Genomic DNA, 17,435 nt, shown 5'->3' with positions numbered 1-17,435 from the left:
CATTTCATGTTGAGCCGTATCTCCTTCGAGATAGCCTTTACTGTTGAGCTGTATCTCTTTCGAGATAAGCTATATCTTGGGGCCGCTCAGCCCTGTCTTGTGGACGCATGGACACCGAGAGTACACAGTGGCCGACGGGTCCGGAGGGCTTCGGTGATCCGGGACATTTTAGGTCCACGTCTGATCTTGTAGTGGATGCAGTGACCCAGAGGAGTACCGCGCGGCACTATCCACTTGGCGCCTCTAGACTGAGCATTTTGAGATCCTTTGTGACTCCTGTTTCTTGACTACCCTGGTATCATATCATAGCATGTGCATTTCATATAGGTTTGTATACTCATGCTTTTGTGCTGGGCGTTCTTATCGCTCACGTCCTCGGTTTTGTTTATCTTGGACACCCCATTCCCACGGGGCAGGCCTCAGGTTGGATGGCTCAGGAGGAGCAGGAGGAGGACAGTGAGTAGCTGGTTGGTTTAGTTTTCAGTACTATTCTATTCGATATGGTTGTACCGAATATATTTGTTTTGAGTTGTTCTGATTTCAATTGGGTTGTATAACTATTGTCGTTGGCCATTTTTCCGCTGTTATCTCTGATTATTATTAATTAAGTTAATTGAATGCTTAGTTCTTGATTAGTAGGTGATTCTGGAACGGGTCACTACATTTATGGTATCAGAGCATGCATATGATTTTGGGATATAGATTCTGTTGACCATTTTACCATTTTCCCCATTCTATCTTGTAGCGATGGCTGACCACTTTGGTGATGAGAGTAGTCAGGGGAGTGTAGGTCGTTGGGGTGACCAGGACGATCGTAGGCGTCATCGTGAACATCGTCATCGTCGGGATGGTCCTAGGCATTTTGAGCTGCATCGTTTCATTCAGATGGGGCCTAAGCCTTTAGTCGGCGGTGAGACTCCCGATGATGCTGAGGATTGGATAGAGCGCATGGAGAGTTGTTTCCGTGCATTCCAGTGCACCGAAGAGCAGAAGATGGAGACCCTTAGTTTTCTTCTTGAGGGCCGTGCTCGCAAGTGGTGGCGATCGACTTCTGCGCCGATAGTCCAGTCTCAGGGTAGGGTGACTTGGGCCGATTTCCGTGCAGCTTTTATGCAGCTATACTTTCCTCCAGCCCTTCGCCAGGCAAAGACGATTGAGCTTCTGAATCTTAAGCAGGGTAGTATGTCTGTTGACGAATATCAGCAGAAGTTCTTCGAGTTGTTACCCTTTGCTCCTCATATTAGTGGCAGTTCTGAGGCCAAGTATGATCATTTCCTTCAGGGCCTTAACCAGGAGATCTTTGATCGAGTCACTGTCTGTGATAATCCTACTTCGTATGATGGATTAGTGAACCGGTGTCGCCAGGCCGAGATCAGTCTTCAGCGTGGTAGGTCTATTCTTTCTTCTAGACCTTCGTATACTTTGAGCCCTCGATCTCAGTCGTTCAAGAAATCTGGTTCTTCTTCTTCTGGATCTGGATCACGGTCTAGCGGTGTTTTTCGCTTTGGTAAGAAGAAGGATGCTTGTGTGCATTGTGGGAAGAACCATCCATCGGAGCAATGCCGATCAGCCGCGGGAGCTTGTTTTCAGTGCGGAGAGATGGGGCATATTAAGAAAAATTGTCCTCAGTTGCGAGGTGGAGCAGGATCTGGTTCCGGATCTCAGGCGACTGTTCAGCAGAGGAGGCAGGGTCAGGCAGTGGGTAGTTCGAATCTTCGACCTCGTGCCCAAGGTCAGGTTTTTGCGCTGAACCAGGATCAGGCTGCAGATGAGACAGGGAGAGTCATAGCAGGTACTTTTTGTTTATGCGGTATTCCTGCTTTTGTTCTTATTGATACCGGAGCATCACATTCATTCATTTCTGCACGATTTGTTAAGCGTCATAAGTTACCGTATGTTTCCCTAGACGTCATTCTTTCCGTTTCTACTCCGATGGGTCATTCGGTGTTAGCAAAGCGTCTAGTGATGGGTTGTCCCTTAGATTTTGAGGGTAACGAGTTGACTGCGAATCTTATGATCCTAGAGATGGAAGATTTTGATTGTATTTTGGGTATAGACATTTTGACTACCTACCGAGCTACTGTGGATTGTTACCAGAAGCTTGTTCAGTTTCGTACGACTGAGAGCTCTAGTTGGTTTTTCTATGGTGAGGGAGCGCGACCTCCGATGCCAGTGGTATCTGCTCTGAAAGCCTGTCGTGCTTTAGAGTCGGGCGGGGAAGGCTACCTCATCTATGCGATTGATTCGTCCACAGGTAGTGTTGGTATAGATGATATTCCAGTGGTTTGTGAATTTCCTGATGTTTTCCCAGATGAGATTCCTGGTTTTCCTCCGGTTAGAGAGGTGGAATTTGGCATCGAGTTAATGCCAGGGACTGCACCGATTTCTCGTGCCCCCTATCGTCTGGCTCCGTCAGAGATGAGAGAATTGAAGCAGCAATTGCAGGATCTTCTTGATAAAGGTTATATTCGCCCGAGCGTTTCACCTTGGGGAGCTCCAGTCTTGTTTGTCAAGAAAAAGGATGGATCGATGCGATTGTGTATTGATTATCGCCAGCTGAATCGTGTGACGATCAAAAACAAGTATCCATTACCTCGTATCGATGACTTGTTCGATCAGCTTCAGGGTACCTCTGTTTACTCCAAGATTGACTTGCGATCGGGTTATCATCAGATGAGAGTCAGAGATGATGATATTTCCAAGACTGCATTTCGTACTCGTTACGGGCATTACGAGTTTCTAGTTATGCCATTCGGATTGACGAATGCGCCAGCAGTGTTCATGGATTTGATGAACCGAGTCTTTCGGGATTTTCTAGATCAATTTGTTGTGGTGTTCATCGATGATATCTTGATTTATTCTCACAGTGTGGAAGAGCATGTCCATCACTTGAGAATTGTGTTGCAGATTCTTCGCGAGAAGCAATTGTATGCTAAGCTGAGTAAGTGCGAGTTCTGGATTGATCGTGTAGTATTCCTTGGTCATGTGATTTCCAAGGAAGGAATTTCTGTGGATCCTAGCAAGATTGAGACAGTGCTGAATTGGTCACGTCCGACGACAGTGGCCGAGATCCGTAGTTTTCTAGGTCTGGCAGGGTATTATCGTTGCTTCATCGGGAATTTCTCTCAGATTGCTAGACCATTGACGCAGCTTACTCGGAAGGATGTTCCATTTGAGTGGTCATCTGAGTGCGAAGATAGTTTCAGAGAGCTTCGTCGACTTCTGACTTCTGCACCTGTTTTGGCGTTACCGTCAGGATCTGATGGTTTCAGTGTTTACACCGATGCCTCTTTTCAAGGCTTAGGGTGTGTGTTGACGCAGAATGGTCATGTGATCGCTTACGCTTCCAGGCAGATGAAATCTCACGAGGAGAAGTACCCTATTCATGATCTAGAGTTGGCAGCTATTGTGTTCACGCTGAAGATCTGGCGTCATTACTTGTACGGGGTTAAGTTTGAAATCTTTACTGATCATAAGAGTCTGAAGTATCTGTTCACTCAGGCTGAGTTGAATATGAGACAACGTCGTTGGATGGATCTACTGAAAGATTATGACTGTGTGATCAAATACCATCCAGGCTCTGCGAATCTCACAACCGATGCTCTTAGTCGCAAGGTGAGAGCCTCTGCACTTCAGATCAGTGCTATGATTAGTACTATCCAGGATTGTTGTTCGTTGGGATTTAATTTCAAACATCGGAAAGGTATGGAGAGCATTCGTGTTGCTACCATTTTATCTGAGCCAGCTTTATTCACTCGGATTCAAGATGCTCAGATGTCTGATCTCAAGACTCAGAGATTAGCTCGGTTGGCTGGTGGAGATAGTAATTTCCATTATCAGTCTAATGGTCTTCTGTGTTTGTCTAATCGGGTTGTAGTACCAGAGGATGATACTTTGAGGGAGGAGATCTTATCTCATGCTCATCGAAGCAAGCTGAGTATTCATCCAGGAAGCAACAAGATGTATAAAGATTTGAGGACACGATTTTGGTGGAAAGAGATGAAGCGCAGCATTTATCAGTTTGTCTCCAAGTGTCTGGTTTGTCAGCAGGTTAAGGCAGAGCACCGTCGACCGGGAGGGTTATTGTTGAACTTACCTATCCCTGAATGGAAGTGAGAGCATATCGCGATGGACTTTATTACTCACTTGCCATTATCGTCAAGGAACAGTGATGCTATTTGGGTAGTGGTGGATCGACTCACCAAGTCTGCTCATTTTCGGCCTTACAACCGGGATTTCACTTTCGATCGTATGGCTCGATTATATATTCAAGAGATTTTACGTTTGCATGGAGTGCCAGTCAGTATTGTTAGTGACAGAGATCCTCGTTTTACCTCACGATTTTGGGGTAGTTTCCAGTCAGCATTGGGTACGTCCCTAAGTTTGAGTACGGCTTATCATCCAGAGACCGATGGCCAGACAGAGAGGACTATCCGTACACTTGAGGATATGTTGCGAGCTTGTGTTATGGATTTCGGAACCGATTGGCATGATCAATTGCCTTTGATTGAGTTCGCGTACAACAACAGCTACCATCGTAGTATTGGTATGGCACCATTTGAGGCATTGTATGGGCGACGTTGTCGTACTCCATTATTCTGGGACGAAGTTGGTGAACGACATGTTGAGGGACCGGAGTTAGTCCAGCAGGCTATTGATAAGGTTGCAGTAATCAAGAAGCGGATTAAGACTGCTCAGGATCGACAGGCTAGTTATGCGAACACCAAACGTCGACCTCTTCATTTTCAGCCAGGTGAGAAAGTGTTTCTCCGAGTTTCACCTTTTCGCAGGATTTTGAGATTTGGTCTCAAAGGTAAGCTGTCTCCGAGATTTATTGGTCCATTTGAAATTTTGGAAAACGTGGGAGATTTGGCTTACAGACTTGCATTGCCGCCGTATCTATCAAGTATTCATGATGTGTTCCACGTATCTTTGTTGAGACGATATGTAGCAGATGAGTCTCACATCTTACATCCCTCTGAAGTTCAACTTGAATCAGATTTGTCTTACGTGGAGCAACCAGTTCGGATTCTGGATCGCAAAGACAAGGTGTTGCGGAATAAGATCATTCCTCTTGTCTTAGTGCAGTGGCAGCGTCGAGGTACTGAAGAAGCCACTTGGGAGTTAGAGAGTAGTATGCGTTCAGAGCATCCAGAGCTCTTTTGAGTAGTACTGTAGTTATACTATGGATGTATGTATGTTTTTCCGTTGTAACCCAAATATCAGTTATGTTTAGCAACAATTGAGATGTAATAACAATGATTGTTATTTCAGTTTTGTTCATCCTATAAACTTGATTTCGAGGACGAAATCTTTTTAAGGGAGGAAGAATGTAGTAACCCGATTCCTAATTTGAGTTAATTATTGGATTAATTATATTTTCGGTAGGATCGGAAGGACCGAACCGGGTTCGGATCGTCCGAAGCGGGTTCGGAGCGTCCGAAGGTGGTTCGGACCGTCCGAGACAGGTGGCTGGAAGACGTGGAAGGGTTCTGGACACGTGGTAAAGTTCGGATCGTCCGATCGGGGTTCGGATCGTCCGAGACAGGTGGCTGTACTCGTGGAAGTCATGCAAGGTTCGGATCGTCCGATCAGGGTTCGGACCGTCCGAAGTGTACCGGATCGGATCGTACGAAGTGGTTCGGAGCGTCCGAACATTGGCTATAAATAGAGGCGCGAGGCTTCATTTGTGACTCGCCATTTCAGAGCGTTTCAGAGAGTTTCAGTCGTTTCTAACAAGTTTCTAGTCTTTTTCCGAGGTTCGGGCACTAGCGGGGAGCTGCTGGTATTGTAGCGGAGCTGTGCTCTAGTTGGGAGCTAGCGGCATCAGTGGGCTGACTGCGGACGCAGGCGTGAGTCTAGGACTGATTGTTAGGATTGCAGTGATAGAGGTACGAAAGTACTATCCGAGATATCCTGGTTGAGTATACATTCATATATGTGTTGCATGATTATCTGCTGCATTATTATATGTCATATAATACATGCTATTATGTCACGCTTTATGATGCATGTTGCATTTCATGTTGAGCCGTATCTCCTTCGAGATAGCCTTTACTGTTGAGCTGTATCTCTTTCGAGATAAGCTATATCTTGGGGCCGCTCAGCCCTGTCTTGTGGACGCATGGACACCGAGAGTACACAGTGGCCGACGGGTCCGGAGGGCTTCGGTGATCCGGGACATTTTAGGTCCACGTCTGATCTTGTAGTGGATGCAGTGACCCAGAGGAGTACCGCGCGGCACTATCCACTTGGCGCCTCTAGACTGAGCATTTTGAGATCCTTTGTGACTCCTGTTTCTTGACTACCCTGGTATCATATCATAGCATGTGCATTTCATATAGGTTTGTATACTCATGCTTTTGTGCTGGGCGTTCTTATCGCTCACGTCCTCGGTTTTGTTTATCTTGGACACCCCATTCCCACGGGGCAGGCCTCAGGTTGGATGGCTCAGGAGGAGCAGGAGGAGGACAGTGAGTAGCTGGTTGGTTTAGTTTTCAGTACTATTCTATTCGATATGGTTGTACCGAATATATTTGTTTTGAGTTGTTCTGATTTCGATTGGGTTGTATAACTATTGTCGTTGGCCATTTTTCCACTGTTATCTCTGATTATTATTAATTAAGTTAATTGCATGCTTAGTTCTTGATTAGTAGGTGATTCTGGAACGGGTCACTACAATGACTGTGACATTAGCTACCACCCGGGTAAAGCTAATGTAGTTGCGGATGTATTGAGCAGGAAAGTCGCAGTGATGACTCATCTAGCGATTTCGAGACCTCTTCAGTTTGAGATGCAGAGGTTTGACCTAGAGACTTATCCTCGAGGTAGAGTTCCCCGTCTATCTACTTTGACGATTCAGTCTTCCCTTCTAGACCGGATTCGCAGTGGTCAATCAGCCGATGAGAAGTTGTCAAAGTGGAAGCAGAGAGATGAGGCCAAGGGCAGTGTTTTGTACACAATTAGCGACGGTATTGTGAGATACCGAGACAGAATGTGGGTTCCTAGCAATGATTCTATTCGAGCAGATATTCTATCAGAGGCCCATATGTCGCCATACTCCATTCATCCTGAGAGTACGAATATGTACAAAGATCTGCAGTTGTTGTATTGGTGGCCAGGAATGAAGAAGGATATCAGACGTTTTGTATCCGAGTGTCTGACGTGCCAGCTAGTGAAAGCGGAGCATCAGAGACCAGCAGGCTTGCTCAAGCCTCTTCCTATTACCGAGTAAGTGGGAGAATATTACCATAGACTTCGTGATCGTTTTGCCGAAGTCAGTTAGAGGATCAAATGCTATCTGGGTGATTGTTGATTGTCTTACTCAGCGCACTTCTTGCCTAGCAAGACGACTTTCACCATGATTTGGTATGCAGAGTTGTATATCCGAGAGATAGTCAGACTTCATGATATTCTTATTTCTATAGTGTCTGACAGAGATCCTAGATTCACTTCCGCATTTGGAAAAGTCTGCATTCAGCAGTGGGTACGAAGTTTTTGTTTAGCACAACTTTCGACCCTCAGACAGATGGGCAGTCAGAGAGAGTTATCCAGATTTTGGAGGATCTTCTCCGTGCTTGTGTCATCGACTTTTCAGGGAGTTGGGAGTCGAATTTGCCATTGGTAGAGTTCACCTATAACAACAGTTTTCAGTCGTCTATAGGTATGGCTCCGTTTGAAGCACTGTATGGTTGTAAGTTCAGATCGTCGGTTCATTGGGATGAAGTAAGGGAGAGATCAGATTTGGGTCCAGAGATTATTCAGCAAGCTGCCGATGTAGTAGTCAAGATCCGTGATGGGATGAGGACTGCTCAGAGCCGACAGAAGAGCTATGCGGATCATAGGCGGAGAAATCTAGAGTTCGCCGTTGGCGACCATGTTTTTGTGAAGGTAGCACCTATGAAAGGTGTCATGCAGTTCGGAAAAAAGGAAAGCTCAGTCTGAGATTCATCGGACCATTTGAGATCCTCGACAGGGTTGGGACGTTAGCTTATCGTGTTGCTATTCCGCCGAATCTGGCCGGAGTACACAATGTGTTCCACATCTCTATGCTGAGGAAGTATATGGCGAATCCTTCGCATGTCTTGAACTTCGAGTCGTTGTAGCTCACTCCGAACCTGTCTTATGAAGAGAGACCAGTGCAGATCTTAGACAGACAGGAGAAGAAGCTTCGGAACAAGCTGGTTAAGTGAGTGAAAGTCAAATAGCTTAATCATTCAAAAGAGGAAGCTACGTGGGAGTCTGAGCCAGAGATGAGGAGTCGATATCTCGAGTTATTCGGTAAGTTTTAATTTCGAGGACGAAATTTATTTTAAGGGGGGGAGAGTTGTAGAACCCGTTTAATCAGACTACGTATAAGCCATGCATAATTAATATTTTCTAAATTTTAATGATTTTTATGCAAGAGGATTTAAATTCTTTTCTTTAAATTTAATTATTTTATGCAGTGGTTTAGTTATTATCTTTTCAGTTAAATAAGTGAGGCCGGACTGGAGTTACAGTATTGAAATAAATTTTATTATTAAGAAAACATTTCTAAAATTTATTTAAGATAAATAATAAGTTATTTTAATATAAAAGAATGTTTGAAGATTTATTTAATTAACTTGAGATAAGTAGTAAATAAATTCTTTATGTCCAATAATGTAATTAAAAGCTTAAAATAAAATATGTGACCATTGAGATAAGTTAATCTAGGCTTATTTTATTTAAGAAATTGTAATTTAACATGTTAGTAAATTTAATTTAAAAATTAGCCATGCATGCAAGATAATTACCATCCTAAATTAATTATTTATACTTAATGAGTAGATAAGACTCTAAAGATTTAAAATATAATATTTAAGCAATTTTCTACCCATATTTTAAATGATAAAATCGGCCACCTCCATTAGGAAATTTAAAAATATTGCCAACTCTCCATCTTTTAATTTCTTTCCTTATCTTTTCTTGGGAGATAGTTCCCCCACATTTAATCCTCCATAATGATTAATTAAGCAATATTTTACCCATTTTTAAAAGCAAGAATTCGGCCCCCTTAAACAATTCAAAATTTATTTTTGACAACTCACCACCTTTGATTCATTTCCTTATTCTTTACATGGTAGATGAATCCCTTCATTTTTATTCACCACTAATTAACAATTAAGTAATATTCTCCCTTATTTTGTGAGCAAGAAATCGGCCCCCTCATCCCTAATCTATTCCTCAAATTAAATCATATTATTATTATTCCTTATCTCACAAACTCAAAAGATAGCAAGATTTATTTCTCCTTTTTATCTTGCAAACTTCTCATTATCTTCCCTAGACATTCTCCTCTCCATTTCCACCGAAATTTTAGAGTAAACAAGAAAGAAAAATCGTGAGTTCCTAGTGAGAAACAAGAGAGAAAAACAAGAAAGCAAGGCAACTCCGTCTCCGCCGCGCCGCGTCCGTCGTTATATTTTGTTTTCTTTCAAAACAAATTTAAGGCATGTCTATATCCTTCATTTCTCTTCAATCAAGCCATATAGGTATTTTAAATATCACAAATAGATGATTTTATTAGCAAGTGCCGAAATTGGTTAGCAAGTTTTATAAAATTCTGCACAGTTTTCTTTCGGCCCTTCCTTGCACTTAACGGCTGGTATGTTTTGTTGATTTCAGGGAGTGGCTCAGTTCCAGGCGTTCAAGGCTGCACTGAGGCATGTACTAGGGTGTGTTAGGAAGAGATTGGTCCGTTGTTTTGAGTCCTTTCACCCCCAGTAACGAGTTTTGACAGCAACACTCCCCTCATGTCCTTTTGTGACTCGATTTGCTTGGTTCATGCACTAAGGTGAGGGTTCTGATCTTGGCTGCCCTAGGGGCTATAGCCATGGTTAGAATCCCTCCATGCCATGTCTAGGGCTTGACCAAGATTCCCTTTCATGGCTTGGTTCACGTTCCCATCGGTTTTAAAAATAAACAAGAACAGCCCCCATCGGCTTTTAAAATTCTGGTTGTGGTCGTGTGTGTTGAGTTTCGGTTTTTTAAGGTGTCCAGTGGGTTGTGATTGGCTTCTAGCCCTTAGCCATGACTCATAGGTTAAACTCATAACCATCGGATCCTTCATTTGACAGGAAAACAAACAAGACGTCCCACGCGTGCAGTTTGGTTCTCGATTGGAAGCGTGGTGACCTTTTTTATGGTGTTGCTTGAATCGTGGCTGGCCTAGGGCCCTTAGCCATGATTGAAACCATACCTTAGGATGTTGATAAGAGACTCTGGTCGGTGGTTCAACCCCCAATGGCAATTAGCCTCGCTAACGAATCAAGGAAGCGCAACAGCTGCTGCTGTAATTTTGGACAACAACTTGGTGCTTTGGTTCAGGGGCTCGTTTGAGCCCTTGGTTGGCTTTTAGCCTATGGCATTGGACTAGACATTACCTCATTGAGTTAGGAAGGTCATGTTTTTGGCCGTTTGTGATTCGGTTAAGTTAGAGGTCGTACGAGAATTTACGGTACAATGTGCCAAAGTGACTCTCGAAAGAACGTTTCATGTTCTGGCCTCCATTTACCAAATTTCGACTTGTACAATTTTTAGGAGCATTATTTCATCATTTCAGGTTTATTTTAATCATGACTAAATGATGGTTCGATGTTGGTTCGGGTTGGTACAGAGTCATGGTTAGAATTTAAGTTGTTTGTCTAGTTGGCCCCGTTTTTGGGTTCAATTACGAAGTCATTCTCAAGTTAATATCATTTGCATTTTCTCATGTTATAATTAGGTCGCAGTGAGCCTGTGAACGATCCAACCCATTCGGTAAAATAATACAGGACATTTAATTATATTACGTGCATAAAAATATAAAATGTTCATTTTTGAGATATATGCGATATTGCTTGTGGCCACCTCACGTTCATGGGATTGCAGCTTATCATGGGACTATTACTTCATCCGGTGGTCACTGACCGGTTCATGTTCATGTATTGGTAGATCTCTATCGCCCATCCTGCCATTTTTTCCATGCAATTTTGATACTTGAACGGTCAATTCTTTTTTTTCTTAACTTCCCCCGGTTTGATGTCGAGTCCTTTCCTTTTGAATGGCTTGTTTATGTAGGCCGTGGATTTAGTCTGATCAGACAATTCATTTCACGTTATGGGCCACTTGCATAGAACATGTTTTCAATAGAAAATTATTATATGCTATTTCATGATAGGGCTCTATCGAGCAAACATTTCACTTACGATTTTCAGTTCAGTTATGCACGTATTTATAATTACTCATGACAAGATTTTTTCATGTCACGCTTTACGATATGATATCTTTACATGGCATGAAATTTTTATGATATATTTACTTGTTATCTACGATATAAGCATGCTGAGTCTTTAGACTCACTAGACTTGATTGTTGTAGGTACTGATGAGGTCAGGACCGAGGACGGGGACTAGTGAGCTAGCTTGGGTCGGCAGTAGTAGGAACCCGAGGACCTAATTTATCAGTTTATTTATCATTTTTATGCAAACTCATTCTTACCATGATGAATTATTTTAAGTTGTTGTTTTGAAACAGATATTTACTTCCGCTGCTACTTTGAACATTTAAACTTTTATCAGTTTATTTTATGAATGAGGCAAGTTATTTACTTTTAAAGAAAAAAATTTAAATTATTCCGCAAATTTTCAAGTACGAATTTCGGGCCTCTACAAGTTTTTAGATCTCAAAAACCGAATCTGCTTTCATTTCGAATCCTGCAAATTTTCAGTTGGTTTTCTGGAAAAAAAACTTTTAGCAAATAAAACGTAGTACTTTTTGATACCTTCGATTTGACAGTAAATTCGTAATTTTCGGACAGGGAACGAGTGAGTTATTATCATTTTCTTGTGACTGCTCAAACTGTGATGTTAAAAAAATGTATTTTTCGTGAATCGAAGGGCGGCGCTCGAGTGCGATTTTTTACCGCTCGATCGCCAAGCCTTCTAGATGGGGCACGCTCGGGCGATAAGATGTTAATGTCCGAGCGCAAGGTATTCTGGATTTTTGTCTTTGGCAGGCATGAATATTGTGTTAGTATGTGCAGCAGCTGCCCAAGCGGGATCCAACGAAGCCCTCGACGTTTTTAAGTATGTTCGACGTGCAAAGAAAATGTTTTATGTTTTGAGGTATGTGAATTGTCTTGTGACCAATTATGTTAGGGATTTGGAAGCCAGATGTAGAACCCGTAACTTAGACTACGTATAAGTCCATGCATAATTCTAGTATTTTAAAATAAATTGATTTTATTGCATGAGTATTTAAAGTGAATTTCTTTAAAGTTAATTATTTTATTTCAGTAGTTTTAATTTTATTCTTTCAGTTATTTCAGTGAGGCCGGACTGGAGTTGGAGTTTAGAGATAAAATTTAAGATTCAGAAAACATTTCCATGATTTATTTTAGCTAGCAAGTAAGTTCATTTAAGTGAAAAAGAAGGTTTGAGGATTTATTTTAATTACTTAAGGTGAGTAGGAAATAAGCTCATTTAAGTTACATAATTAAGAGATTAATTCAATAAATTAATTAAAAGATTAGTGAGGCTTTTAAGGGTTATAAATTTACTAGCTAGAAAAAAATTTCCCCTACATTTTTATTAGTAAATTTTCGGCCCCCTTATTGTCTAGACAACTCCTTGCCAACTCATCACCCTTTGACCCATTCTTGGTTGTTTTAGCATATGCTAACCTTTTAGCTATTTTTCCACCTTAATTATTTATTAGTGAGCATTATCCTAGTCTAGATTAGCAAGGAATTCTCGGTCACCCCCATTCTAGATTCATCCAATAACTATTTGATTAGCAACCAAAATTCAAAATTCAAATGAGAGTAGACTTGGTCTTGCATTATCCCTATATCTTGCACCCACTTCCCTCACTCTCCTAACCATCTTTCCCCCTCTCCCTTGCTCGAAATCTGAGTGAATTTCTAAGCTGAAAACCGTGAGAATTCAGGAGGTAAACTAGAAAGAAAATCGAGAACAAGTTAGCAAGGAAAGGAAGCGCTCCACTCCTTCGTGCCGCGTCGTCGTCGTTTCGTTCGTTTTCTTTCAAAACGAAACCAGGCATGCATATATTCTTCTTTGACTCTTAAATCAAGTCCTAATATCAATTATTTTCATTACATGATCATGTTTTAATGAGCAAGAACCGAAATACATCAAAATTTTTAGAAAACCTCACATGCAGAATTTCGGCCCCTTCTCTTCAAGCTTCACGTTTTTCTTGATGTTGTGGTTTCAGGTGGATGGATCGGTTCCAGTCTCCCAAGGCGACATCTAGACGTGTTCTAGCATGGATTAGGATCACTTTAGTCCATTATTCCTGTCCCCATGCTTGCTGGAATTCGATAATGACAGCAGCTTTCCATCGGTGCCATTTTGTGTCTCACAATTTCGGTTTTGCTGTCATGAGGGATAGATCTGATCATGGCTGCCCCAAGGCCTATAGCCTTGGTTGGATCACTTCCCTAGCATGTCTAAGATGAGACTAAGTCGCCCTTTTGGCGGCTTGGTCCATGGCTAATCGGTTTTTGAATAAAATGCTAGAACAACCCCTCCCCCACATTCGGCTTCTTCATTGGTACATCATATGAGTTCGGTTTTGGTTGGTTTGGTGTGGATCTTGGTTGGCCTAGGGCCCTTAGCTACGGTTCATACCATACCCCAAGATGTCTAGGTCGTGCCATAGTCAATCAAATGGCCACTGGAACGACACGAGACAGCAAGCAAAGCACAACACCTCACGCGCATGCAAAGGTGCTCTCGGTGAATCTTTTCGGTTGGTTGCTGGAATGGTGAGGATTGTGGCTGGCCTAGGGCCCCTAGCCATGGTTCAAATCATTCCTTGGGATGCTGGTAAGAGGTTTTGGTCGGTGATTCAACCCCAATGGCCATTAGCCTCGCAAACGACGCAAGCAAATCAAAGCACGGTTGCTGTATTTTTGGGCGGCAACTTGCTGTGTCGGTTCGGTGACTCGTTCGATTTCTTGGTTGGCTTTTAGCCTATGGCCTTGGACTGGACAGTGCCCCTTTGAGTTGAGAAGGTCATGTTTTCGACCAGTTCGTCATTCGGATCATTTTTGAGGTCGTACGAGAATTTACGGTGCGATGTGCCAAATCGACTCTCGAAAGAGAGTTTCTTGTTTTGGCCTCCATTCACCTAGATTTCGACTTGCATCATTTTAGGAGCATTATTTTATCATTTTAGACGTATTTTAATCATGACTATATGATGTTTAAGTGTTGGCTCGGGTTGGTTCGGAGTCATGATTAAATACGAAGTCGTTCGGTGAAATTGTCACATTTTTTGAGTGTTATTGTATAGTTTGGTCCCATAAATCTATTGCATATTTTAATGACATATTTAGGTTGCAGCGAGCCTAGGAGCGATCCAATCCAAGCAGTAAATTATTTCAGGATATTTAATTGTGCCATTTAATTATATTACAGTGCATAAGAATATAAAATGTTCATTTTTGAGATTATGTGATATTGCTTGTGGCCATTTCACTATCATGGGATTATTTCTAAATCGGGTCGCCAGTTACCGGTCAGTTGAGTTTGTTTCACCCAGTATACTATGGCTACAGTCTGATCAGACGTTTACTATTTTACCCGGTTGTCAGTTACCGGTCATGAGAGCATTTTATTATCCGGTCGCCAGTTACCGGTCAGTTTCAGTGCAGGGGCCACTTGCGTATACTATAATCTCACCAGGAAAATTAATACAAGCTATTTCAGTACAGGGCTCCAAGGAGCAAACATTTTTACCATGATATTTTCAGTTCAGTTATGCACGTATTAATTAATCATGACACGACATTTTTACGATATGCCTCATGACTTGACATTTTTGTCCCATACAAATTTTACTATAATTATTTGTTATTTACGATATATGCATGTTGAGTCTTTAGACTCACTAGACTTGATTGTTGTAGGTTCTGATGATGCCGGGGCCGAGGGCGGGGACCAGTGAGCAGGCTCGAGTCAGCAGTAGTAGAACCCGAGGACCTCAGTTCAGCATTTATTTTTATTGATGGCTCAAACATTTTATTTATTGTTGGAAAAACTTTTTACTGTTATTTCGAAAATGTTAATTTCTTCCGCTGCCACATTGAACATCAAACTTTATTTATAAGTTCTTTTATGAAGGAGGCAATTTTAATTATTTAAAAACAAAAATTTAAAATTATTTCGAAAATGTTAATTTCTTCCGCTGCCACATTGAACATCAAACTTTATTTATAAGTTCTTTTATGAAGGAGGCAATTTTAATTATTTAAAAAGAAAAATTTAAAATTTTCCGCAAATTTTCCAAGTAAGGATTTTTAGGGCTTTACAGATGGTATCAGAGCGGTGGTTCTGTGTAGGGTTGTACTACTACTGATCACGAGAAGCTCATGAAGTCACGTCTTTGGTCTGTAAGTTTACATTTACGCATTTTATTTAAAGCCTGAATTATTTTCTTAACGGCATGATTTCATTGAAGCATTTTATGTCCAGATTCATTTTATTTGTTCAATATTTAAATTAAATTAAATTATGGGATTATGCATGTTAGTTACGTATGGGTTATGTATGGAACAGTATGCCCCCTAGACGCATCCTTGAGCGCCCTACTGAGGATGAGCCTCGCCGAGAGGACAGAGAGGAGCCGAGGCAGGAGAGAGACTTGCCACCTCCACCTCCACCGGACATGAATGCCCAGATGTTAGCTGGGATGACTCAGTTCTTCGCACAGTTTGCGGGGAACAACGCTGTGGTAACCAGGCCGACAGGGCCCGAGGCTGTCTATGAAAGATTCATGAAGATGCGTCCGAAAGAGTTTTCTGGGACGTCTGACCCCATGATTGCTGAGGGCTGGATCAAGTCCCTCGAGGTCATCTTCGATTTCATGGAGCTTGGAGATGCAGACAGAGTCCGATGTGCCATCTACTTATTCGGAGGAGATGCCCGCTTATGGTGGGAAGGAGCATCGGTAGCCCTGAACTTGGCTACGCTGAGTTGGGTACGCTTCACGGAGGTGTTCTGCTCCAAATACTTTGCTGAGGAAGTACGCACCAGGTTGACCACTGAGTTTATGAGCTTGAGGCAAGGAGATATGACAGTTACAGAGTTCATCCGTAAGTTTGAGAGGGGTTGTCATTTTTTACCCCTAATCGCAAATGATGCTAGAGCCAAGATGATGCATTTTTTGGTGGGTCTACGGCCGATCTTTGCGCCGTGATGTTAGGGTGTCTGACCCTACTTCTTATGAGGTCGCTGTCTCCAAAGCGCTAGCCGCAGAGCAGGATCAGCGTGATATCGAGAGAGATCGCTTGGGAAAGCGACCAGTCCAGGTACCGCACCGCCCTCCTCCTCAGCAACATCAGCAGCAAAACAAGAGGCCTTTTCATGGGCCGCCTAGAAACTGAGGCCAGCATCAGCAGCAGCAGCAGCAGCGGGGACGCCCAGCCCCGAGGGCTCTTGAGCGCCCAGTCTGTCCCAAGTGCTCACGTCGCCATCCTGGAGCATGTATGTACGGCTCAGGAAAGTGTTATAGGTGTGGTAGTCCAGACAACTTATTTCTACAGTGCCCTCAGAGGAACCTGCCTACCCAGGGCAGAGTGTGTGATCCGAGACATAGATCTTGAGCTCCATGGCAACCTTGTTTATGCGGATCTGATCGTACTGCCGATGCCAGAGTTTGAAATTATACTAGGGTTGGATTGGCTAATGCGGAACAGAGTTTTGATTGACTTCCAGCGGAGATCTGTTCTAGTCCGACCGCCTGGAATGACGCAGTTCTTATTTGAGCCGGACAAGTACTTTCCTCTACCATGTATTATTCCATATGTTCAGGCTAGGAAGCTCGTGCATAGAGGGTGTCGGGCGTTTCTAGCTACCTTTGTATATGTCCTCGAGGCGCCCAGTCAGTCAGCTTCAGATGTTCCGATCGTTAGAGACTTCTTAGACGTTTTTCCCGAGGACATCTCTGGTATGCCACCTGAGAAAGAGGTGGAGTTTTCCATCGAGCTTATGCCAGGTACGGCTCCGATCTCTAAAGCACCGTACCGACTTGCACCAACAGAGATGGCAGATCTTAAGAAGTAGATTCAGGAACTTCTTGACAAGGAGTTCATTCGCCCTAGTTTCTCACCTTGGGGCGCGCCAGTATTGTTTGTTAAGAAGAAAGATGGCACGATGAGGCTTTGTATTGACTATCGGGAGTTGAACAGGGTTACAGTGAAGAATAAATACCCACTTTCGAGGATTGAGGATCTGTTTGACAAGTTACAGGGAGCTTCGATTTTCTCTAAGATAGATCTGTGTTCCGGTTATCATCAGTTGAGGGTGAGAGATGCTGATGTTTCAAAGACAGCTTTTAGGACTCGTTATGGCCACTACGAGTTTCTTGTGATGCCGTTCAGTTTGACGAATGTGCTGCGATCTTCA

Source organism: Primulina eburnea, chromosome 12 (assembly GCF_022965805.1).
Source record: "Primulina eburnea isolate SZY01 chromosome 12, ASM2296580v1, whole genome shotgun sequence".
NCBI lineage: Eukaryota > Viridiplantae > Streptophyta > Magnoliopsida > Lamiales > Gesneriaceae > Primulina > Primulina eburnea.
Note: the sequence above shows the minus strand (reverse complement) of the source record.